The sequence below is a fragment of the Mixophyes fleayi genome, chromosome 4 (genome assembly GCF_038048845.1).
Source record: "Mixophyes fleayi isolate aMixFle1 chromosome 4, aMixFle1.hap1, whole genome shotgun sequence".
Classification (NCBI taxonomy): domain Eukaryota; kingdom Metazoa; phylum Chordata; class Amphibia; order Anura; family Limnodynastidae; genus Mixophyes; species Mixophyes fleayi.
In genome coordinates this window covers 273,096,075-273,121,926 of record NC_134405.1, presented here as the reverse complement: position 1 = coordinate 273,121,926, position 25,852 = coordinate 273,096,075, and the positions used below count along the sequence as shown (strand labels likewise).

General features: G+C 38.8%; 3 long non-coding RNA genes across 3 annotated transcripts; 1 reads left to right on the top strand and 2 right to left on the bottom strand.

Annotated features, from left to right (window-relative positions):
* Positions 1–3,988: 3,988 nt before the first annotated feature.
* On the top strand, positions 3,989–4,715 carry LOC142150142 (uncharacterized). The gene is made up of 3 exons (XR_012691040.1): positions 3,989–4,203; positions 4,363–4,430; positions 4,590–4,715. It is a non-coding gene; the product is annotated as an uncharacterized LOC142150142 (long non-coding RNA).
* A 222-nt stretch (positions 4,716–4,937) lies between these two features.
* Positions 4,938–5,887, bottom strand: LOC142150141 (uncharacterized). The gene is made up of 4 exons (XR_012691039.1): positions 5,841–5,887; positions 5,513–5,583; positions 5,316–5,418; positions 4,938–5,022 (listed from the first exon to the last, which is right to left on the bottom strand). It is a non-coding gene; the product is annotated as an uncharacterized LOC142150141 (long non-coding RNA).
* A 3,057-nt stretch (positions 5,888–8,944) lies between these two features.
* LOC142150140 (uncharacterized) lies at positions 8,945–9,366 on the bottom strand. The gene is made up of 3 exons (XR_012691038.1): positions 9,347–9,366; positions 9,190–9,267; positions 8,945–9,004 (listed from the first exon to the last, which is right to left on the bottom strand). It is a non-coding gene; the product is annotated as an uncharacterized LOC142150140 (long non-coding RNA).
* Positions 9,367–25,852: the final 16,486 nt, after the last annotated feature.

The window sequence follows — 25,852 nt, the reverse complement described above, 5'->3', positions numbered from 1 at the left end:
GTGGCAAAGCTTCTGGCCACACCAACCCAGTTTCAATCATTATCTTGCCAAGCTTGTTCTTAATAGTACCATTTACTTTTTCCACCTTACCACTGGCTTGTGGTCGGTAAGGAGTGTGAAGTCTGCTACTGATTCCCATGAGCTTACACATCTTCTGGAAGATATCACCAGTAAAGTGGGTACCCCTATCACTTTCTATGATTCTAGGGATACCATACACAAACTCCTGAACAATTTTCTTTGCAGTGAACACAGCAGTATTAGTTGCTGCAGGATATGCTTCTACCCAACCAGAAAACACATCAATACATACTGTTAGGAACCCCTCCAACCAGCACAACACAACATGGAGTCTGCTCTGCCAGTCAGGTGTTCACTGGAGCCCCTGATGGTGGGGACAGGCTGGGCTGCAGACTGACAGAGGGTCGTGAAGTGTTGTATCGGCTGGGGAGAACCCAGGCAAGCGGAGTGGAGTCCAAGCAGAGATCGAGGGCCGGCAGCAGATAACAGTACCAATAGACAAGCCGAGGTCAGGGGTCACAAGCAGACAGGGAGGTTCGGTATTCAACACATAGGGACAAAGAGAGAGAGAACATAAGAGGCACTCTAGTTCCCAAAAAATATTGTGGTTATAAAGTTTGCAAAAATAGCAATTTATTAATGTCTTATTAAAAAGCAGCTAAATATAAAAATAAAAAGTGTAAGTGTTGTGTATTAAAATCACACGTATCCGACAGACGGCAAAAGAAGTATCATATAATAATGATACACACACAAGGGAGAGTATCCATCCTGAAGGGTTTAATTCCCTCTTAGGTCTCAAAGTGAGGTCTGACTCTGTAAAGAGAAGGTTTTTCTAAACATAGGGGTAAGTTGTAAGGATATCAGGGGCCTACTATAAGACCCTGGGAGAGTAGATTGATATTATCCCCTAAGGTCTCTAGCACATGCGCAGTGAAATAATATATCTATTGTTATTGAGAAGATAGGTATAGTAGGAGACAATCAATAGGTTATCAGCGTGTCATCTGTAGGTACACCATTGGTTCTGGAGAAACATATTATAGTGATCCTATATATGCCAATCATAATTGTTCCTACCTATCATATGTATAGAGGAAAATATAATTATCTTTCCATAATGTGCTTATACATACAATAGACCCTGGGTATACCTACTAATATTGCAGGCAAAAGATTTTCAATTGCACCAAATAGGTGTACACAGGAATAGAGTTTGACTCCTAATGTGAGTATGTACTAATGGTACATGTATAAAGAATCCAAAAGACAAAAGTGTCTTCCCCTATAGAAAGTGTGGATATCCCTAACCAGTGCTATCCATCCAGACTTCTCTAACTGATATCGAACAGACCAGACCTGTCATACAGATAATTATCTAGTAGTAATAGGAACAGACCCCTTCCGCGCATATCTGTCCATACATAGTTCCCATCCCCGGCGGACGCCGGAGTTCGGTGCCGCTGTCGGGTACTAGTGACGTCACTGATGAAGTCACTTCCCCTATTGTACGTTTCGCATTGAACTTTCTCAAAGGGAGTAACCAGAGGTGAATCACCCTGGTTACTTATAAAGCCGGCCCACCCAATCATATCAGAGGAGTGCCTTGATTGACAGATCACCTCTCCAATCACGATTGCTTTGATAGGATCATATTATCGCTTTGAGTGACATGTCTTCACGCCAGTCAGATTTTGTATACTTATCGAATCAGATAGATCACAGTACAGGATCAAGTTTATATCATCTTATCCTCCTATAAATATTCCATAAATGGGTTAAGTGTGCAGTGAAACACTATGGGGGGTATTCAATTAGCCTTGATTTCGCGATTCTGATACTATTTAACGCGTTTTCGCGTTAGCATAGAGTGCACACAATTCAATTCCCCTTATTTTACGTGTTTAAGTCGGAAATAAACATGTTACGCAAATTCTTACCAAGCCCATAGAACAAGTGCAGGCAGGCTATTGAATTGTAAATTTTCGCTTTAACGCATGTACAACAAAATCGCGTTTAGTCATTTTTTCGATCGCACCATTGAAGGTCTTTTAAAAGCGTTAATGATTCCTTTGATTTCCAAACTTATTTAAATATGGGTCTTTTTTGTTAATATTATACTCATTAAACTTCTCTCAACTGATAATTGTGTATTAAAAATAACTTTAATCCCATGAAAATAAAAAAGTTTGTAAAATGATATTTAAATACACCCCCTTTAGAAAAAAGAAAATGGTATAGTCCACTGGATTAAAATTAAAAACATTAGTTTCATTTCTCATTCAACTGACCTGAGAGAAAACATTAAAGAGCTGAGACTGAGACAAATGTTTGGTTTTGTATATCTACATTTTTATATAAAAATTTATATCTAGCAGATAGTTAAGGATTTTTATTTCTATAAAATTGTTAATAGTTTGATATCTAGCATTATTTATAGTTAATGATTTCTATTTCTATAAAACTGTTAATAGTTTAATATCTAGCAGTATTTATACTGCTAGGTAGTTAATTAATAATAATAATAGTTAATTAATACTTTAATTAATACTTAATTTTTTTTTATTTTTTTTTAATAAGAAATTTACAAAGGCATTAGTAATGGAGCCATTTTCGATAAACGTTTGGCAGTTTATGTATGCAGCATGTATTGATGAATGTGCACATGCTGGTTTGCTTGTTGGGGGAGAGGAAGGAAATGCTTTGGAAATAGAGGAGAATGTAGATGTGTAGATGTGCATGTGGCTGCAAGTGAGGGAGAGAATGCTGTGGCTCCATTACTTGATGCAAGGGTTCGGGTCCCACGGCCCCGTCTGTACCGCACACGTCGGTTACTTGATGGGGTCCCTGAGGATAAGCTGATAAGATTATATCGCCTATCCTCAGTTGCAATTTATTCTTTATATGACCTCCTTAAAGAGGACCTGGAACCAACAGTTCCCACAAACCATGCTGTGCCTGGATTGGCAAAGCTGCTTGGGGCATTGCATTTTTTAGCGTCGTGAACCTTTCAACCGACATTGTCCGTAATTGCGGGTTTCTCCCAACCCACATTTTCACGGTGTTTGTTCCAGATCCTTAAAGCCATGAAAAAACATACTAGGAAATTTATTAAATTCCCACAGTCTGAATTAGAATGGCAGGAGGTCAAATCCAATTTTTATAGTGTGGCACGTATGCCAAATGTCCTGGGTGCAATAGATTGCACCCATGTGGCACTCACACCTCCGCACAGAATGGAAGAGAGCTTTCGAAACCGAAAGCACTTCCATTCCATGAATGTGCAGATAGTGTGTGATGCCAGAAAAAAAATCCTAAATGTTTGTGTTGGCTTCCCTGGTTCCTCTCATGATTCTTTTATTTTGCAGAATTCAGGACTGTTCAAGAGGTTTAAAGAGGGAGATTTTCCTCATGGATGGCTCCTGGGTAAGTTATATCTAGGTAATCGCTATTAATAATTATTTCTAAAATGAGAAGAGCACTAATAATAAAAAAAATGTTTTTTAATAGGTGATGCAGGATATGGGAACCAGCCCTGGTTGCTCACTCCAGTGTCCAATCCAATTTCTGATGCTGAAAAAGGTACCAAGCGGCACATATAGCCACCAGAGGTGTAATTGAGTGTACCTTTGGGCTACTTAAGAGCCAGTTCCGCTGATTGGACAGGTCCGGCGGTGCGCTTCTGTACTCACCATCAAAAGTTTGCCTTATTGTTCTTGCTTGCAGCATTCTGCACAATATCTGTTTGGCAAATAATTTGGAGGTAGAGATAAATCCTGCTGTTTTACAGGATCAAGACCTTTCTTCAGCCACAGCATTTGGTCGGGAAACAGGAACTCGTGAGCCCCAGCGTTTAATTTTGGATTTTTTTTCATGTAAGTGTAAATTTTCTTATGTCGGAATTTTTTTTTATAAATATAAATTAATTAATAACTAATAGTTTATCTTTTTTTTTTTTTTCAGGACTTCAAATTAATTAGTGGGAGATATCTCAAACAATCGTTGTTCGGCGTTCGGTTAAAGGATTTTTATATATATATATATATATATGTTTTTATTTGAAAATATGTTTAATGTTAATAACAGTTAGTTAAGATAAAAGGATGATTGCAAGACGTAACCAGCGACTGGATTTTGAAGACCAAGGCCATGACGCTTTTCAAGAGCCAGCTTCTTGGACAGGTGGGTGTCATCATATGTAAACTGCACTATGCTATGTTCTGTGTGATGTAACCTTATGTAAAATATTACTACTGACACATACTCACACTGAAATTACCTTTTTTCTCTTTTCCTTTCTCCAAAATGTACCTGCCACACCCATTTCACTGTGGATTGCAGACGGAACCAGCGACTGGATTTTGAAGACCAAGGCCATGACGCTTTTCAAGAGCCAGCTTCTTGGACAGGTGGGTGTCATCATATGTAAACTGCACTATACTATGTTCTGTGTGATGTAACCTTATGTAAAGTATCACTACTGACACATACTCACACTGAAATTACCTTTTTTCTCTTTTCCTTTCTCCAAAATGTACCTGTCACACCCATTTCACTGTGGATTGCAGACGGAACAAGCGACTGGATTTTGAATAGTCCATGGAATATTGACCCACTTGTATTGTTTGTTTTTTGTTAAATATAATGTATACTGTTTAATTACCACAAAAATCTAAATTATAAGAGAAATGATTGTTTGTTTGTATCCAAAAAAGTTAATCACTCTTTAAAATGTAATAATAAATAATACATTTTTTCTAACCAAATTGATGTGTTGAACAAATATTTATTTTTCTATTATATTGTACAGCAATCTTTCTAGATTATAATAATGAAAGACACATGTTTTAAAGAAAAATATAACATATTTTAATAATTTACATATTTTCTTTGTGCAATAAACTTTATATACCGTATATCAGAATTTAATTTTTCTGTGGTCTGTGCTTTTCTCCAATTTCTTGTATTTTTCACAGTAGTTCTTCTATCCTCTTCAGTTGGCTGTGAATTATTAAAAAAAGTGTTTAATTTTTTTTTTTTAAAAAAACATAATACAGTTGAATTAAAATTGCAACATTAGCATCATTAACAATCAATCCTCTATTTTAATTTACATTAGGATTAAGTATTATCTTGTAAAAAATCACTGATAATATTTCTGGAACTATTTTTTTTTTTTGCACTGTTATCAATAACATTTAACATTGAATTTTTTTTTACAATGAATGTTACAATTGTTAAAAACATTAGCATATAAAAACAATTTAATATACATTTATATATCAATAACATACCGTGGTTAATTATAGGTAAAACTAAATTCTTGTCATTAGTTCTTCTTTGGGATAACTTCATGATTTGTAGCATAGACCATTAGATGATTATAAAATATTTTGTCTAAGGGATTTAAACAGAAAAAAAATATATATAATACCTAATAATATAAAATGTAACATAATCAGATTAATTTTAACACAAATATTACACTTACCATTGTTAAATATTCTTCCAGTAATTGAAGGATTACGTGCATTTTTCCATAGTAACTTTGTGTATTTTCAACTAAAAAAAAAATATATATTTTTTTAAAATACATACATATAGGCATTCATATACACATATATCTATATATCTACATACACACACATATATATATATATATATATATATATATATATATATATATATATATGTATAAATATGTGTGTTTGTATATATATATATGTATAAAACTAAAATAGAAGACAGGGGGCGCCACACATAGTGCAATTATAAGTGATACATAGTCGTATTCATCCAGAGATATATAATTCCCGTACCAGATATTCAAAGTAATCAAGCCAATGATTTATATGATGAATTCCTTCTGATGGCACCACGAGTAACCTGGTAATCAAGGTAATCCTGGATAGTAGATATCGCCTCCTGACATAGGGCAAGATGAACAGCTGCAAACTAAAATACAAGCCACAATGGTGTGATACCGTAAATGAACCAGACCTGAATGCTTAAAAAGCCATATATTTAATAGCACAGTATTTCACACTGCAGGCTTTATAAAATAAATGGCCGTACATGAAACATAAATATAACCAGCTTATCTGTCCTATGGACACTCGCAGATGAGGAAGGTACCAGCCGTCAACAATCTAGACGTCTAAGATTGTCGCCGGCTGGTACCTTCCTCATCTGCAGACAGTTGTTGAATGACTGGGGAGCTGCTTACTGAATTTAAGTATTGCTCAGTTTTTATATCTGCCCTTCACAAGTGCTCTATTGGAAGTTTTGGGTATATATATGTATATATATATGTGAATATATATATATACATATATATATATATATATATATATATATATAAAAATATATATATATATATATATATATATATATATGTATATATATATATATATATATATATATATATATATATATATCTATATCTATGTATATATATATATGTCTGTATATATATATGTATATATATGTGTGTATATCTATCTATCTATCTATCTATCTATCTATCTATCTATATCTATCTATATCTATCTATCTATATCTATCTATCTATATCTATCTATCTCTATCTCTATCTCTATCTCTATCTCTATCTCTGTATGTATGTATGTATGTATGTATGTATGTATATATATATATATATATATATATATATATATATATATATATATATATATGAAATGTATATCTTTATGAATTTTTAAAAATATCCAAATACATACCTTTTTACATGTAAGGTTCATTGTGATCAAAATGAAATATTCCAAAATGTTCAAACGTTGAAAACTTGTAAAACTTGTTGCTCCATATTTATCAACAGATCAATTATATCTTCTATTTCTGAAAACAAAAAACAAAAAAAACAGAAATATATTGTTACTAAAATGGTGTTTATTTGCATACATTAGTCTTATTAATTATTTAATATGAAATATGACCATAGATTGGGTTAGTGAACGTACTAAATATTGAAGTATTAGATAATAAAAAAAATAGATAGACATTTGACTTACGTTGGGGGTAGATTGCATCACTGGATCCTCTGATGATGAAGATGATAGTAGTCTTCTTCGTGCAGATTGCAGTTCTTCTGGGCTTGGCCTTGCAGACTGCACTGTCAAATCCAACGATATCTCTGGGGTCCTTAAGCTGCTTATAGCACTTTGTGGTTATCCTGTTTGAGGAATGGTTCCTGACACATTCCACTCTGGAAAATTAACTCCTTCTTGAGCACATTTCTTCATTTAAACTTTGAAGGTTGGTGGCTATGAGGATATTGGCTGCTGCAGTCTGTTGCTGGTTCTGCGAAATTTGGTCTAGAGTATTGGAAATTCTTCCAATACTCACTTTGGTTCTTTCTTGGGAGGCTAAGATTCCGGAAAGAATAGTGGCAATGTCTCGATTGGTGTTTATCTGTAATTGCCTCTGTTTCGACATTTCCTCAGTAAGTCCAACAATGGCATCTTTGATTCCTCTCATGTTCTCTTCCATTGTTCTCCGAAACACTTCCTGGGAGTTTTCCATTTTTCTTGCAAGTGTTGTAAGTCTAGGAAAACTAGATGTTGAAGGTGCACTTTCTCCACGTTGTATTCTAGATTGTGAAGTGTCTTCCAAACGGTGAAATGTTTGCTGCAGGGCCTCAAAAGCTGTGGTTGTTGTTGTAGCTATTTTGAAAGAAAGAAAAAAAATATACAAATACATACATATAGAAACTCACAACTATTTATTTAGAAAGATGCTATATTGTTTGACATTATTAATAAAAAAATATAATTATGACTCTACACTTACGCTGAATCACAGGAATTTCTGGTGAAAACGTTAAAGAACCAGACTGATGGGAGTCTTCTGATTCTGGAAAAATAAAACATTATTACATTTTTTAATGACGTTAGTTTTATTTGTCAGTATAATAAGGTCAGTAGGAACTTGGCACTTTATATTAATGATGGAAATGTACTGGTAGATACACAAAAATGACATTTTTGTGTGCAAATAGTTCATGTGCAGTTTGGTGTGGGTGTTTCCATCTGAAGTATACCTTAGTGGCTAAAGAAACAAGCTGCCAATGACAAGGTAACCTATGGGATAACCTAATGTGGCTGAAGATTGAATACATCCTCACAGTCTACGGGATATCCTACAGATAAGCCATTGAACAATTGGCTTCTGGTACGCATACATCTTCATTGGTGTGACCTGTTTATACCTTTTTGAACGTCATCTGGCTGTGTGTGACTTTCTATCCTATGAGCTATACATATCTATTTTAGATACTGTTGATACCCACATGGTGGGAAGCTCTGGATCACTCATTTCGGGTGGTTTGGTTCCTTTTTGGGATTTTTTTACTTGCCATACTACACTATTGTGCGCCTCCTCTCATTTATTTTTAGATATATATATATATATATATATATATATAAAAAATATTATCTATATATGAGCCCTGCAGGCCATGGGGGACCGTCTGAGGCAGCGCAAGACAAAAAAAAAAAAAACAGAGAAAAAAAACCACAAACTTACCTTCAGGACAGCTGGCGATCCGGCTACCTCCCTGTTCTCCTCCTCCTTCACATTCCGCAATGCTTGACTGGCGGGCGTTAAGACGTCACACCCAAAATGCACTGCCAGCGCCACACGGAGAAGGACAACAGGGAGGGAACCGGATCGCCAGCTGTCCTAAAGTAAATATATATTTTTTTTTCTTGCGCTGCTTCGGAAAGACTTACCTGCCCTGCAGGGCCCCCGGGCACCTGCCCATTGTGGCCAATGTGAAAGAAGCCCCTGTAAACGACTAACCTATATACCTTTAATCAGTGGCCTGTGATGAAATTTATAAATAGCTGCTAAGTTGAAATTTTTGGCCAAAGAAAATTTTTACTTACCATTCCTAGCAAAATTACAAAAGGGGTTACATCACTGTCTGCAGCTCTTGCCTCTTGTTGCTTCTCTCTCAGGTTTTCTAAGGATAAACAATAAAACATGTTGCTATTATTATCTAATTGTAAATGATTTATTTCCTCATCAACAGATTTTTTTAAACTAATGACAATTTAAAATATTTAACTAATAAACAACAAAGAAAACAACAACAAAAAAAATGCATTGCAATGTTGAATGTAGAATGTATATTGGACTATCATTAACCTGTAACGGATTCCGAAATGTTCTGCAATGACGCCAATTCTGTCCTTGAACTACATGGTTGCTCTTCAAATGCAGTCTCTGAAACATAAGCAATGTTAAAAATTTGCCAAAAATAGGATTTTAATAAATTTAAGAATTTTTTTTTTTTTAAACCAACCTCTTCTTCTTTTTTCAGTGATATTAGTCACCGTAGAAACTGATGATACACTAATTCGTTTTCTTGGCATTTCTGTTTGAAATTGCTTTGTTTTAGATTATTAAAAGACATAGATATATTATTTTTTTTAAAAATGTAAAAAAAAATTTTGGTTCCTCTGCTGATGACTTGTGACATGTGCCCGTTTACCATAAAGTACATCATAGTTAGTTACTATCGTGTCCACCAGGATGTTGTTCTGCTGCTCAGAGAAACGAGGTGCTCTGGTGATGTTACTACCACCTTCCTCAGGATCATCACCATCATCTTCTTCAGCCACTGTAGATTGCTGCGAGGGTCTGGAAGCCACTTTTTTAAGGAATCTCTGTCTTCTTCTTTCTTGTGCTCGCTCTCTTTATTCTGTTTCATGCTGCCACTCTTCTCCACTGCTGATATCTTCTTCATCCAGGTGTACCTGTTCAGAAAGATTTTCCCTATGCTCCCTAGATATACTGATATATGTATGCTATGTAGCTGCTATGTAGCTGAAATAAATAAAACTAATGCTGGAGCTAAAAAGTAACTAAACTTTTATTTAATTGTGATTATTGCACACTTTTTCTGTATGCAGTATATTGATGTCTGCTATTAAATAAAATGTGTGGTGTTGTGTAGTGTTTGATGTAGTGTGTGGTGTTAGTACTGTGTAAAAATATAACTTTCTATAATGTAATGCAAAATAAAATGTAATGCAAAATAAAATGTAATGCAATGTATGTAAATAATGTGAAAATAATGAATAAATGTATATAAAGATGCAAAAAGTACAATCCAGAATCTCACAAAACCAGAGGGTCTCAGGTATCAGCCACCAGCATCGAAATCTCTGCAAAATGGCACTTTGCAAAACAAAGTTGTTGTTTTTTTATAGAAATGTGGCCGGGAAATCGCGAACGGCGGGAAAAGGGTAAAAAAAAAAAAGCACTTCGTACAAGTCGGATATTACGCGATAAGGGGCTGGGTTAGGTATTACAATTGAATACCGTAATTTCCGGGAAGTTGATTTTTTGCGATGTCCGCGGTTCCGCTTATTCGCAATATATTTAGCGAATACGCGGACAATTGAATACCCCCCTATATGTAAATATATCAACCTGGTCCAGTATTTAGTCCAAAGAGGTAAGTGCATGAAAATTAGAGATAGGCAAATAAGAATCATAATAATAAAAGTCTCTCTATTAATGACAAATACTCGTATTGATACATGTATTAAAAACATGGAAAAAGGGCGAAAAGAGAATATTCTTATAAATCCATCCAATAAAAAGCCTGTTAGTTTTTAATTTTCATTGCCTCTAGATAAGTAAATTCAGAAACCATAAAGGTAAATGAAGAAGGATAAAGTGATTCAGAGCGTAAGAGGACAAAAAGCAGAGGTTAAATGTATCAAAAAAGAAAGACACCACAGTGTTCTAGAGTCAATCACTTAGAATGGGCTACATATTGTCATTCATATAAATAGTTAAACAGCAAATAAGGTTCATATTTATCCCAAGGTTGGTAAATCAGGTTAGTTATATTTATTTGGTTATATGAAGCCTTACAGATACCAGGGGGGTATATTATCCAATGATATAAGGTATTCATAATATCTCGTTTCCAAAATATCAAAAATATCAACAAATTGATATTTAGAGCAAGAGGCTTATATTCCTATCCCCTATTTATAAGAAACTCGTATAGCTGTTATATTCGTTAAGTCCCCATGGGGAGATCGAATTCAATAGGAAAATCCATCTGCTCTCACGTTGAAGCAGATGTTGATCAATGTCCCCCCCTCTGATTCCTAAGTTGCTTTTCTCAACACCGTAACATTTCAAACCTTCATAGTTACAATTATGCTCGTGAAGGAAATGTTTTGCCACGGGTGGTAGTGGTTTTAGCCGTTCCTTATCCTTCCGGGCGTTCCTTATTGATCCCAGATGTTCCAAGACTCTTCACTTTAATTTTCTTTTGGTCTTTCTCACATATATTTTTGGACACGGACATCTCAAGGCGCTGCCTTGCAAAACGTCCGGCCGTTGCCTTGGTTAGGAGGAAGTGACGTCCCGGTCGTCATGGTGACGGCCGGGACGCTGATGCACACAAGAAGCGAGCTGCGGCGCAGTAAGTACCGCCGCGGCTTGTAACACACTAACACATATTTGAAATTCCTGCAAGGTGGTAATTGGATATAGTCAATTTGTATTACCTGAAAAGGTCCATCTGTAGGAGGGATATGGGATGGCTCAGTTGGTATAGTTTTCCCCGACGTTTTTCCTTAAACAAGTAAGACATAACATAGCCTTCTTACCGGCCTGAGAAGAAAAACCAGGTGCACACCAGTATGTTCTCACTAGTTTTCACATATCTTCCTTACCCAGATGAGTCAAATCATGCGCTGCCTCAGACAGGCTTGGGTAGTATGCTCTAGGAGCCATGGGCCTACCTTGTCCATCTCTCCAGAGTCCCGAGGACTCTTGTACACATCCCTTCGCCTTCCAGACCGCCTTCTCCTGTAGAGAACACAAATCTTGCATTTCAATTAATTTCTGCATGTCTAATGTCTGAAAAACCATCATAGTCTCGGTCGATACAGTCATAGGTTGTCCTGCTGCCCATTTAGCAGCTTCGTCCGCCCTGTTGTTGCCCAGTGACACTAGGTCTTCTTGGGCAGCATGGTGGCTCAGTGGTTAGCACTTCTGCCTCACAGCGCTGGGGTGATGAGTTCAATTCCCAACCATAGCCTTATCTGTGTGGAGTTTGTATGTTCTCCCCGTGTTTGCGTGGGTTTCCTCCGGGTGCTCCGGTTTCCTCCCACACTCCAAAAACATACTAGTAGGTTAATTGGCTGCTATCAAAATTGACTCTAGTCTGTCTGTGTGTGTGTGTATGTTAGGGAATTTAGACTGTAAGCTCCAATGGGGCAGAGACTGATGGGAATGAGTTCTCTGTACAGCGCTGCAGAATCAGTGGCACTATATAAATAAATGGTGATGATGATGATGAAGAAGTGTGGGCTTTACATTTTTTGACGGCTACTGTCTTGGGTAACTGTATCGCTGTCAAAAGTCCTTTTATGTGTTGTGAGTGTGCCACTGGCTTGCCTGCTGCTGTCGTAAAGCTTCTAAGACGCCAAAGGGCCCCAAAATCATGCACTACCTCGAAGGCGTACCTAGAGTCAGTATATATATTAGCTGACTTACACTTTGCCAACTCACACCCTCTCCTTAATGCTACTAGTTCGGCCACTTGAGTTGAGTAAGGTGGGCTAAGGGGTCAAGATTCTACAACGTCCTGATCATCTACAACAGCATAACCAGTACATAGTTCTCCCGTCTCTGTCTGTTTATGACAACTCCCATCTGTATAAAACGTAAAATCTACATTTTCTAAGGGGGTGTCACGTATGTCGGGCCTTCCAGTAAAGATCTGGTTCAGATATTCCATACAATCATGCGTATCAGTATTCTTGCAAAACTCATCACCAACCAGGGTCTCCTCACTTCCCACCCTTTGTGTCTCTTGAAGGTATGTAGCTGGATTTAAGGTGCTACATCGTTTGATGGTCATGTTTGAGGGTGCCATCAGAGCTAGTTCCCATTTTGTGAACCTAGCTGAAGAGACATGTCTGGTTTTTGCTGAATTCAACAGAGCTGATTCTGCATGGGGTGTATAGACAGTTCAATCATGTCCTAATACTACGTTCTCGCTCTTACTTACCAGAAGAGCAGTCGCTGCTACACTTCTTAGACATGTTGGGAGTGATCTTGTCACAGTGTCCAATTGTGCACTGTAGTATGCTGTCGGTCTGTTAGCGTCACCATATTTCTGAGTGAGGACACCTGCTGCACAACCATCAGCTTCCGTACAGTATAGCTCAAAAGGCTTTTCATAATCAGGTATTCCCAATGCAGGTGTTCTAGTCAAACTATCTTTAAGATTAAAGAACGCTTGCTCTGACTCCTCTGTGTGTACGACACGTTCAGGTTTTTAGGAAGAGACTAGCTCCTGCAATGGTAATGTCAGAATAGAAAAACCTGGGATCCAGGATCTACAGTATTCACACATCCCCAAGGTACGAATATGCTTCTAGTTCTGCGGCAGAGTCATGTGTTGTATGGCCTCAATTCTGTCGGTCATCAAAAGTCTCAGCCTCTGGGTGAGACAGTGTCCCAGGTATTTAACCTTTGTCTGACATGGCTGTAACTTGTCCTTTGGAACCTTGTGCCCTGTTTGTGAGAGATGGAGTAACAACAATGTAGTATCATGAAAGTATGACATAAAATAATCAGAGCACAACAACAAATCGTCCACATATTGAATCAGAACAGACCCATTGCTTGGTTGAAAGCTTAGTAAACAGTCATCATCATCATCATCACCATTTATTTATATAGCGCCACAGGTTTCGCAGCACTGTACAGAGAACTCATTCACATCAGTCCCTGCCCCATTGGAGCTTACAGTCTAAATTCCCTAACATACACAAACAGCCAGAGAGAGAGAGAGGGAGAAAGAGACTAGGGTCAATTTTGATAGCAGCCATTTAACCTACCAGTATGTTTTTTGAGTGTGGGAGAAAACCGGAGCACCCGGAGGAAACCCATGCAAACACAGGGAGAACATACAAACTCCACACAGAGAAGGCCATTGTCGGGAATTGAACTCATGACCCCAGCGCTGTGAGGCAGAAGTGTTAACCACTTAGCCACCGTGCTGCCCAAGAAGGTCATGTAAGGCTTGGGAGAAAATACTAGGGCTGTCAATGAACCCCAGGCGCAGACTGGTCCATGTATATTGCACCCCCCTGTAGGAGAATGCAAAAAGGTAAAAAGGTATTGGCAGTCAGGGTGAAGAGGGAATAAGAAGAAGGCAGAACAGTCAATGACAGTAAAGTGACTAGCAGACGGTGGAATCTGCATGATGATGACAGCTGGATTGGGCACTACGGGGAATTGGCTCTCAACAACTTTATTAATTCCCCTTAAGTCCTGGACTAATCTATGGCCCCTCCCCCACTCTTCTTCACATGGAAAATGGGACTATTTGCTGTGCTGGATGTACGAATTAAAATCCCTTGTTGCAACAGCCTCTCAATAACAGGATACACCCCTAATTCCAACTCCGGTTTTATTTAATACTGTGGGATTTTTGGAGCTATCCTACCACTTTTTAGATTTACCATGACAGGGGCTATGTTTGCCATCAATTCAGTGTCCTGTCCATCTTTGGTCCATAGGGAACCCGGTATTTCCAGCAACATCCCCTTTACCTGAGATGGACTTTGTTCTATAAGGTAGAGTGCAACATTAACCTTTGTGGGGTGTCTAATATATCCTGTACCTCATGTATGTCCTTCTCTGGCATATCTAGGAATACACCATCAGGGGTACAGTATATGACACATCCCATTTTGCATAACAAGTCCCTTCCCAATAAGTTAGTAGGAGCTGCTGCAGCCAAGAGAAACAAATGCTTGGTATGCAGAGGCCCAATAGTAACTTCTGTAGGTTTAGTTAAAGGGTAATGTAACACTCTCCCCATTACCCCCCCATAGCTGGAATAGTTTTACTAGTGACCTGTAGATTGAAAGGAGAGATTATCACAGATCTGGCCGCCCCTGTATCTACAAGAAAAGTTTGTTTCCTACCAGCTATGTCAACTATCATTGTTGGTTCTTCCCTCAGACTCTCAGTTAACCTCACTGGCTGTAGACTACAGGTATGACCTGACCCCTATGTCTGACTATCACTTTCCCACGCAGCATTTGCTGCTATAACATGTGCGGGTAGCTGTGTGTTCTCTTGCCTATGTGTGTTTCTTCTTGGTGGATATCTATGTGACCCTCCTCTAGGATTGTTTCTTTCCTTTCTACAATCCTTCCTAACATGTCCTTCTTCATTGCAATTAAATCATCTCAATATTCTAGATTTCCTGTTATGTGGGTTGTATGCTGGTGGTCTTGTATGCATTCCCTCTAGAGCTTGTATATTCACCGTCATCAACCTATCACTCTTCTCTTCCTTCTAAAAATATTTTTGTCATGCTCCACAGCAGACTCCCTAAGGGAATCTACTGTGATGCCCCTCCAATTAGGTAATGAGGTTTGTACTCTAGTCTTTAAATTCTCTTTGAGACCATCCATTAATACCCCTACAGTCAACTCTCAGTGATGTGGATCCTCACTTATGTTCGAAATCCCAGTGAACCGTGTCATCGCTGCCAGAGCTCTAATAAAGTAGTCCGATGCAGTTTCACTATCTTTTTGTTTAATGGTGAAAATTTTGCTCCAATTAACTACTACTGGAAAATAGATGGCCAAATGTGAAACAATTTGCTGAATATTCTCTTGATTATCCTCATCTGTCAAGGTATTGTCTTCCTCCAACAAACAATCTTTAATACATTTTTGTATGTTAATATTGGGAGGAAGACATGCCCTTAACACCACACGCCAATCCTTATTGGTTGGTTCGTGTGCATTTCCTAAGTCATTGACAAACTTCTGACATTTAGCCAACTTGTTTCTAGGATCTGGGAATTCAGTCATAATGGAACGTAGTTCCGATCTAGTCCAGGGACAATGCATTGAAACATTTCTTACAGGAACTATGCCGTCCTTATCGGCTTTCCCATTAGGAACTGTTATTGTGTGGACAGGATAAGTACCAACCAGTTCCAGAATTAATCACAGGACTTGCTACTTCAGTACCTTGGATGTTCTCCCTCCTAGTGGTCACCCCACTACTCTCACCTATCTCAGCCACTGCCCCTGCTGGTGGGACCGCTCCCTTTCTTACTTACGTTGAACCTCTAGCATGTTAACAGCATGGGCAATGGCTGAAATTACAGTGGGTTCATCTTCTTCTTCAGAAACACTTGCTTTAAACTAGAGATGCTAACTGATCCCTGTGTTTTGGTTTTGGTTTTGGTTTTGGATCTGGATTACCGTCGTGTTTTGGTTTTGGCTTTGGTTTTGCCAAACCGTGATTGCGTGTTTTGGTTTTGTTTTGCTATTTTGTTTAAAAATCAATGTTTTTGGGCCTAAAATAACCAAATTTAGTGCTCCACCTGTTTCTTGGATTAGTAATGTAATTGTAAAGCTAATAAATTATCCAAAAAACAGTTTAATTCCTGGTAGGCCTTCATTAATTCTACACACAGACCAGGGGGTAAATGTATCAATATGCGGGTTCTTCAACACCCGCGTGTTCAGCCTCTTCCGCGAAAAAATTTCAAGCGGCGCTGCATTGTAAAGGGTTAACTTCCCTTTACAATGCAGCGCCGCTTGAAATTTAATCGCGGAAGAGGCTGAACACACGGGTGTTGAAGAACCCGCATATTGATACATTAACCCCCAGATTGTCTTCCTCTCCATCTATGAATATTGGCAATGCAGCCATCGTCTTTGGATGTATATTACACCCTACACTTATACTTAAATATGTAAAGAAATGGACAAAGTCAGTTTGGTTTCTGTCTCTCTAGGCCCCCCTCCAGTTGTAGAAAATACAAAAAAATTCAGCCGTTATAGACTGTACAATATTAATAGAAATGGACAAAGGCAGTTTGTTTCTGTCTCTATAGGCCCCCCTCCAGTTGTAGAAAATACAAAAAAATTCAGCCGTTATAGACTGTACAATATTAATAGAAATGGACAAAGGCAGTTTGTTTCTGTCTCTATAGGCCCCCCTCCAGTTGTATAAAATACCAAAAAATTCAGCCGTTGTAGACTGTACAATATTAATTGAAATGGAGAAAGCCAATTTGGTTTCTGTCTCTCTAGGCCCCCCTCCACTTGTATAAAATACCAAAAAATTCAGCCGTTATAGACTGTACAATATTAATTGAAATGAAGAAAGCCAGTTTGGTTTCTGTCTCTCTAGGCCCCCCTCCACTTGTATAGGGTCACTCTGTGTATGACACACTACCCTTAAGGAGAAATTGCCCAAACAGCAGCCTTTCAAGACGGTACGTGATATGGAAATGCCCCAAGTCCCTTTTCTCTTTTGGGGTAGATTGCACCCTACACTTCCATAGAAAGTTTTAAAAAGATGTTATCGTCATCATCTTCAGCTTCATCCTCACCCTAATCAGTGTGTACGTCATCATCACAGACTATCAATTCATCGACGCTTGAATCCGCCATTAGAGAACAGTCAGTGCTTGGATGTCTTGCATGGTGAAGATGTAGTTCATTTTTATAAACATCATTTTCTCCACATTTTTGGGAAGTAACCTTCTACGGCGATCACTGACTAAGTTTCCTGCTGTGCTGAACACTCGTTCAGAGTACACACTGGAGTGTGGGCAGCTTAGGCATTGCAAAGCAAGTTTGTACATGGGTTTCCAAATGGATTGCTTTTCTTCCCAGTAAGGTAAGGGACTGTCTGACATTTCCATATCAATTACCTTTTGAAAATAATCCTCCACCATCCTTTGCATGTTAATACTCATATTGAATGGAGTTATGGGCAAGGTCACAGATTTTTTTGAAAAATCCTTCAAACCAGCCCAGATGTTAAACTTTTTTGGTCTGCCTTCTGCGCCCTCCCTGCTTCTTTTTTTAAAATTAAATTTTTAGCGAGCAGCAGCTGCTTGAGAAACTGAAGGAGAACACATCGTCAAGCCAAGGCCCAGTTCAGCGGACAACTTGCTGAGCAATAGCTCCTTGTAAAAGTTCACATATCGTTCATTTTGAAGCAAAGACTCAATGTAGGTCTTAAACCTTGGATCAAGCACAGTGGCCAAAACGTACTGCTCTGAGCTCAAGATCTTAATAACTCGAGGATCATTGTGAAGCAAATTAAGTACTTGATCGACAAGGCCAACATACTTTGCGGAATTGCTTGCTTTCAGCTCCTCCTTCAGTTTCTCAAGCTGCTTTTTCAATAGTCTAATTAAAGGAATGACTTGGCTCAAACTAGCAGAATCTGCACTCACTTCACACGTCACAACTTCAAATGGTTTAAGCACCTTGCACAGCACAGAAAGGAATCCCCACTGTGCAAAAGTGAAATACATGCCCCCTCCTTTCCCAATGTCATGGCTTGTGCAATACGCTTGGATGGCTTTGCGCTGTTCCTCCATCCTCTGCTGCATGTACAGGGTGGAATTCCACTTAGTTGCCACCTCCTGCTTAAGTTTGTGGCAGGGTAAGTTAAACTGCTCTTGGAGCTGCTGAAATCTCCTACATGCTGTGGCTAAATGCCTGAAATGGCCTGAAATCTTACGGGCCACCAAAAGCATCTCCTGCACCTCACGGTTATTTCATAGGAAGCTCTGCACCACCAAGTTGATGGTGTGAGCAAAACAGGGAATGTGCTGAAAATCACCCAGCTGTAATGCTCGCACTATATTGTTGGCGTTAACAGAAATGACATATCCTGGGGAGAGTCCAAGTGGTATAAGCCATGCATCAATCACATCTCTTAGTTTGTGTAACAAATTGTCAGCTGTATGCCTGTTAGTGAAGCAGGTGATACAAAGAGTGGCCTGCCTGTGACAAATGTTACGAAGTGGTGTACATGCTGCTGTTGTTCCTGCTGGTGAAGGTGAATGACCAACCCAGTGGGCTTTCATAGTAATATAGTCTTTGGTTTGACCACTTCCACTTGTCCACATATCTGTGGTTAAGTGGACAGTGGGCAGAATGGCATTTTTCAGCGCAATCTCTACATATGCGATAGAATTCTGTAACGCAGATACAAAACCTGAATTAACAGTGAAAAACCATCTGCGTTTATTGTGGATATTGGACGCAGATCTAACAGTAACATGGCTGCCATGGCGTCTGTGATTCGCTTGGCGACTCAGTGACTGCTGTCATATTTGCTTCCTCTCGCAAATAATTGTTTCACAGTTAATTGCTGAAATGTAGGACTGCTCATTGTCTTGACCTGCCTCTGGGATGATGATTCACCCCCAGCAGCAGCAACAGCAGCAGCAGTTTGACTAATGCTTTCTTCAGAGGAATCAATAATAGTGTAGGAGTCATCCAGCCTTAATAAGTGGGATGCAGGGCTAACTCCGAGCGCTACTGAGGATATTGATGAGGATGGTGTGGTGGGTGTATTTTGTAGCCGTCGGGATGTCGTCGCGGAGGGCCCTAGGTGATGATGGAGTGCTTGTAATTTTTTGGGAAGAACTTTCAGCCTTTCCCAACACTTTGCCATGAACTCTCGTCACATGGCGTAACATAGACGAGGTTCCAAGATGGTTAAGGTCCCTCCCTCGACTGACTGTGGCTTGACATACACTACAAATGGCTATACAGTTGTTGTCTGGATTGGGGTAGAAATAATTCCACACATAAGAAGTGGATTTTTTTGTTTTATGGCCTGGCATGACAATGGCCTTTTTCTTGTCACATGCCAGAACTGCTGCCACTGGTGCAGGACTGACACAAACAACCTCATCCTCATCAACGTCCTCATTAGCGCCCTCATCGCCTACACAAATCTCCCCCTCATCCTGACAAATATGACTTTTGACAGCCAGAAAAATTAATGCAAAAGAATGGGGGACACCCCAAAAGCACTTGGTAGTGCTATATATAATTTTTTAAGACTGCTGACAAACAGGACTTTTCACAGCCAGAAATATTAATGCAAAAGAATGGGGGACAGCCCAAAAGCACTAGGAGTGCTAAATATTATTTTTTTGACACTGCTGCAAAATTGGACTTTTTTCACTGCCAGATAAATTTCTGCAAAAGAATGGGGAACACACCAAAAACAAATGGGAGTGCTAGATATATTTTTTGGTCACTGCTGCAAAATAGGACTTTTTTCACAGCTTGATAAATTTCTGCAAAAGAATGGGGGACACCCCAACAGCACTTGGAGTGCCAGAAACTGAACAAAAACCCTCCTCTCTACTCCTCTTACTGTTGTAACAACTGATTACAATGGTATTGAATACAATCATTCACTGTCCCTGCGAACCGAGTTTAGAAAAACGAATACGTCACGATGACGTTTTGCCTCGATTTCGAATCCGAATGGGCGGGAGAGTACCGAGCGTGCTCGGCTCGGTAGCGCTCGTTAGCGCTCCTTAGATAATGCAAACACGGACATTCGGTTTCACAACACAGAATGATAAACAGGTTTTGAACACATTGCGTTCTTACCCGTATATGACGCGTCTCCACCCTTTGTTGAGGAACCGAAATCCGTTGGTCTTGGGTATCGTCTGGTAGCGTAGCTTCCGCCGCGAGCCCCCAAATTGTTATGCACGTTTTGTCGCTATCCAATAACGATTGTCAAATCTCAATTTGTGTTTTCAAAGCACAAAGTAATTTTTTATCCAAAAGTAGCAGATTAATTGCAGCGAAATAAAAATAAGTACAGCCCTCACTTATCACAGGCACCCTGGATCCAGTGAACAGTCATTCAGGTCTGAAGTCTGTGGTCAAAGAAGACTGGTCAAGAGCCCTTGCTTATATGCAGTCAGAAATACAGTAAAACAATGCAGATGATGTGGCTTGCTTCTGTTGGTCCAGGCTTCAGGAAGGTCCAGTGTACTGCAGGTCAAAGGCCAGTTCAAACCAAAATATACAAAGGTGGGGGTCATCTCTCCAGGGGATGTGCTCCAACTTTCCCGCCTATGATCCAGTTTCAACTAGTCTATTAGCATTTTACAGTTGGAATCACTTTAAACATTTATTCCTTAACATCACTAACTAGAGTATGCAATGTGCGATCTTTTCGGCGAATGAACCGGACAACTGCTGATAAATAGGGGATTAAAATGATACCAAACATGACACATTTCCTGCAACCTGAACCTTATGTTTCACTAACATGCTTATAACTTATAATAGTGAACATAAATACTGCTATATTTTTACATAAATAACTATGTGTTGCAACTACAATTAATATGTACTAATTACAAATGTGTGTGTTCGTGTGAATGTGTATAAAAGTGTAAAAACTGTTACTGCCACGTGTTGCGGCTGGATACGCCCTTCCATGCCGTAGCGTGCTCTACGCATATTTTCAGATAAAGACAAACAAGTTTGCTCGATATTAGATGAAATTACTTTATCCAATTTGCTGACTTCGACAGCTCCACCCTTTGATAGTGTAATAAACTATCACAAAATCACAGTTTCAAGTTCAGGAGTGTACAATTCTTCTTCACATACCATGATCTCAGTATCCCTTACCACCATTTCAGTCTCGGTTTCACTAGACTGCTTTCCACAATTCCACACATCTGACACATAAGCCAATTACTAGGATGACACTAAGTATAAGGAGAAGGAGCTTACCCTTAATAGCAGCAATGTCACTGTCGCCATTTATATTGACGTCAATGTGAGTGCCAGTATGTTCTTTTTCTGGAATTCTCCTCTGTAAATAATTCATGCAATCTGTATTTCCTACATGTCACAATGATAGCAGTCGCAATTGTTATGTCAGTCTTAGTCTTGTGGGAATTACTTGATTCGTAGTAATGACTACCACCGGTTATCATAATATCTGAAAATCACATTTATTATAAGAAAACTATCACCCAAGATATTATTTAAGTATTTATATACAGCAGAAATTGTGCAAGAAGCTGCATATCAATTATATACTGTGTCATTTGAGTCCATTGCTTAACAAAAGTTGTTGGAAATAAACATCTCAGTTTTATTATTTATTCTTCACAGTTAATATGAGGAAATATGCTGAACATTTTGCAGAAAGTTATGTTTAATCACTATAGAAGTGTGTTGTGTGTCCAGAGACAGAGGGCCTGAGTCATTAAGGCATGTTTTATGTGTGTATCGTACGCAATTCCCTTCTGCACATGTCCAGAATGAGGACACTCGCCCATCAATGAAAGCAAGTCTGCTGCGTATGCCAATGCAAATGACAGTTATGACTGTCTACGATATTGGAGAATGAACGGGGTGGGGAAGGGTCGTGTGCCCATACTCAATGCACATGTGGGCGTGCCAAACTCAAGCAAATGCAGCCACATCGAAATGAAGCTCTATGTGCCTGAAAGTTCCTTTTTTTCTGCGTCTTTCTGCCGTATCTCTTGAACAAGCTAAGGGTCTAGTTTAAGTCATGAGTCAGTATTGTATGTGTCTGCAATCAGGAGCAACTGTAAAAATTTATATTTATGTACAATAGACATTAAAGACAGCCTATTAAATGTTTTTCAATGGAAAATAAATATAACCATAAATGACTATATTATTGACAGGTAACATTAATTTATTAATATTTTTTTTTCTGTGCATTCAAGATTTCATATTCCACATACGTATTCTGCAGTGTCTGGTCTAGTACAGCGGAGTGAACCTACACCCATATATATATAACACCACACATATCTTGAGATCCGTTGATTGCTGACACCAGGCGTTTGCAGAGACGATTTACGTGCCTTTGAAAACAACTACACCATGCGCTCAGTATGCGTGCCTTAATGACTCAGGCCCAGAGACTGTTATTTAACAGTCACAATCACACAGAACCTCAATTTTAAACTGTAACCAACCGTCACCTCAGAGACATTCTCCATCTTGTGGTTGTCACCTCAGAGACATTTTCCATCTTGTGGTTGGCCTCCAGATTTCCTTGCAATGTTCATTTTCACAACAGAACTAATCTGTTGTGCCAAACTTTAACTCCGCTTCACGATTTCCATAAACCTTTGGCAAAGCACTGAAAGTGAAAGATAGTGGATATTGAGTTTATTAAATGCTTTTAATTCATACTTACCAACTTTCTTCAGCTTTCTTCCAGGAGCCTGCCATTGGAGGTGAGCGTGAGGGGGGCGGGGTGGCTAAAATCGCCCCCTTGTGACGTCATTACGCAAACACGTCATTTGACAGGGGGCGGGGTCGCGATTCCTGGTGAATAGCGCCGTTTGGGATCTAATTATGCCCACTTCACTAGGAAGTGGGGCACTTCCTAGTGAAGTGGGCAGAATTCGGGAGATTGCCACACTCACCCGGCAAAATGCGGGAGTCTCCCGGACATTCCGGGAGAGTTGGCAAGTATGTTTTATTTATTGCAAAAGAGAATGAAATGACTAAATGTACATATAGGAAATGCCTGTAAAACTACTACAACAGAGTTATTAAAGAGACGTTAAAAGCCAAAGCTGAAGAGACCTTGCAACAAAGCCACTTTGGTACTACACTGAATGTGGTAAATGTAGCTAATAGTTTACAGCAACTTCTGCAACCATAAAAGGTCTGCTCCATTCTTCCTGTGCAAATATATTTTCTGTTTAAAAATAGCATCATCTATCCAGCTTACATCGAGTTATGTTAAGAGTAAAAGGTATGTGAATAGCATTGATTTATAATTAGAAAACTGTATTCACATTGTATTTGATGCTAATCCTTCTTTTTTAATTTTAATGATATATTGTTCCTGCATAATAAATCTGACATCAGTTAAGTTTTTTTGTGTCCTACTTGTATTGGGGACTCGGGAGTTCTCTGTCCCACTGCCGTGTTGTGACTAAAAGAAGAGCATCCAGAGACCAAATACGATCCACACAACACCTGAGCACCTACCATTAGGAGTGCCACAAATATATGTCTTATAGATTGCATTTTAATTGTTATTGTTAGGTTAGCAGCAGAAATTATGAGGTGTGTCACTTAACATGGCATTCTTTATTTTAGAACACAATTGATCAGCAACAAATAGTATATACAGAGTATCAGATGCAGACTAACATTTTCTGAATCATGTGCAGATTATCAGGTTCAGAATCATATGCAGATGGCTCTGCTTTAAATGCAAGTTACAGAAAGTCCAAATATCAGAGTAGGAGATTAACCCAAATCAGCAGACGTGTTACAGCAGAATGTCACATTGTACTTATTAGTAGTATAACAAAGTTGAGAGAAATCAAAGTTTTCTGAGACAGACCCAGAACAGCCAGTCACAATAGCATTTGAAGAACCAGAATTATAGTCAGACGTAGCCAAGAATCAGACCCAGAAAGCAGACTCAAGATATTACAGCATAGACACAAGGAGTGTAAGAATAGCATACTCACCAACTCCCGGAAACTTGTCTCCGGGAGAGGGGGCGGGACTGGAGGGCGGGACGAGGCCAAACACGTCATTTTGGCCCCGCCCCCCGCAAAATGTAATTTATGTCGCAGGGGCGGGGCCAAAATGACGCGATTTGGCCTTGCCCCACCCCCTTCCGCCCTCCAGTCAAATGACGTGATTCTCGGTGAGATCGGGATGCGGGAGAAATGCCAGCTCGCCCGGGAGACTGACCCAAATTTCGGGAGACTCCCGGACTTTCCGGGAGAGTTGGCAAGTATGAAGAATGGGCCTTATATAGTGCAGACAACCAATCAAGATAATGCAAGTAACACACCTGTAATGCACCTCAGCCTAATAGAAAGCAGAGAGCTTTCATACACATGGAAATACAGCAGAACCTGACATCTGACAACATAATCCTAACACATGCAGGTAGCACACCTGCATTGCAGGTCAAATTAATTTAAAGCAAGCAGCTCTCACACACAAGGAAACAGCAACAGAAATAAATAACAGAAGCAGAATCCTAACAGTTATAATAGTTTGTGCTCAGTTTGACTTCACATCAAGAGTAAACGCACATGGGTGTTTTTACTCCACCTTTGCTGTGTACTATTCTCCCATCAGTATACTTATTAGAGGTGAGGGGGTGATTCCAACACAGTAGGGATCATTGATCTTAATGAGAAAAGTGCCGCCAGTATATAGGAGCATGTTTACACATGCTGGATTGCTAAGCATGTGATAGACACGCCCTCTGTTTTGGTGTCCATGTTCATAAAGTATTAGATTTTTAAATCTATAAATTGCTATCTTGGTAAAGAACCCTTTAAAGTCTTAATTAATATTAATGGCATTGAATATGTGCAATGAAAATAACTGCATATTTTTGTTTTTAATAAAAATATGTTGTTTTCTTTTCAATTCCATCAAATTGGGCCATGCCATGATTGTATTCCCTTGGGGTCGTCTGAAATCTATGCATTTACATTTAAAGATTCAGTAATCAGACAGCTGCTTTCAACAGCAAACAAGATATTCAAAATAAACACGACTTGTTTTGTGAGGAATTAACAAGAAATGTTGTAAAGCTGCTGGGGAATGTCTCACTGTGCGCCAAAATTGTATTAGAAATGTGTTTTAGACACTTGGGATTGTGTCCATATAGGAAATAATAAAGCAAAGTAATAATCAATACATAAACCTATTTTGAGAATATTACAGGCTGACTTACAATGTAATAAAAAAATGCCACATGAGGCTCAGAAAGAAAAAGAAGAAAAACAATGTCTACTATGATAACAAATACAGATACTGGTCCATGATTAATAATACTTTACAATGAACTATGAAACCACAGTCTGTACAACTTTTATATCTATCAAGCTGTTTGTCAGAAAAATGAAAGAAAACATATATATGGATAATTCATGTGCAATTATGGTGATATACTGGACATTAAT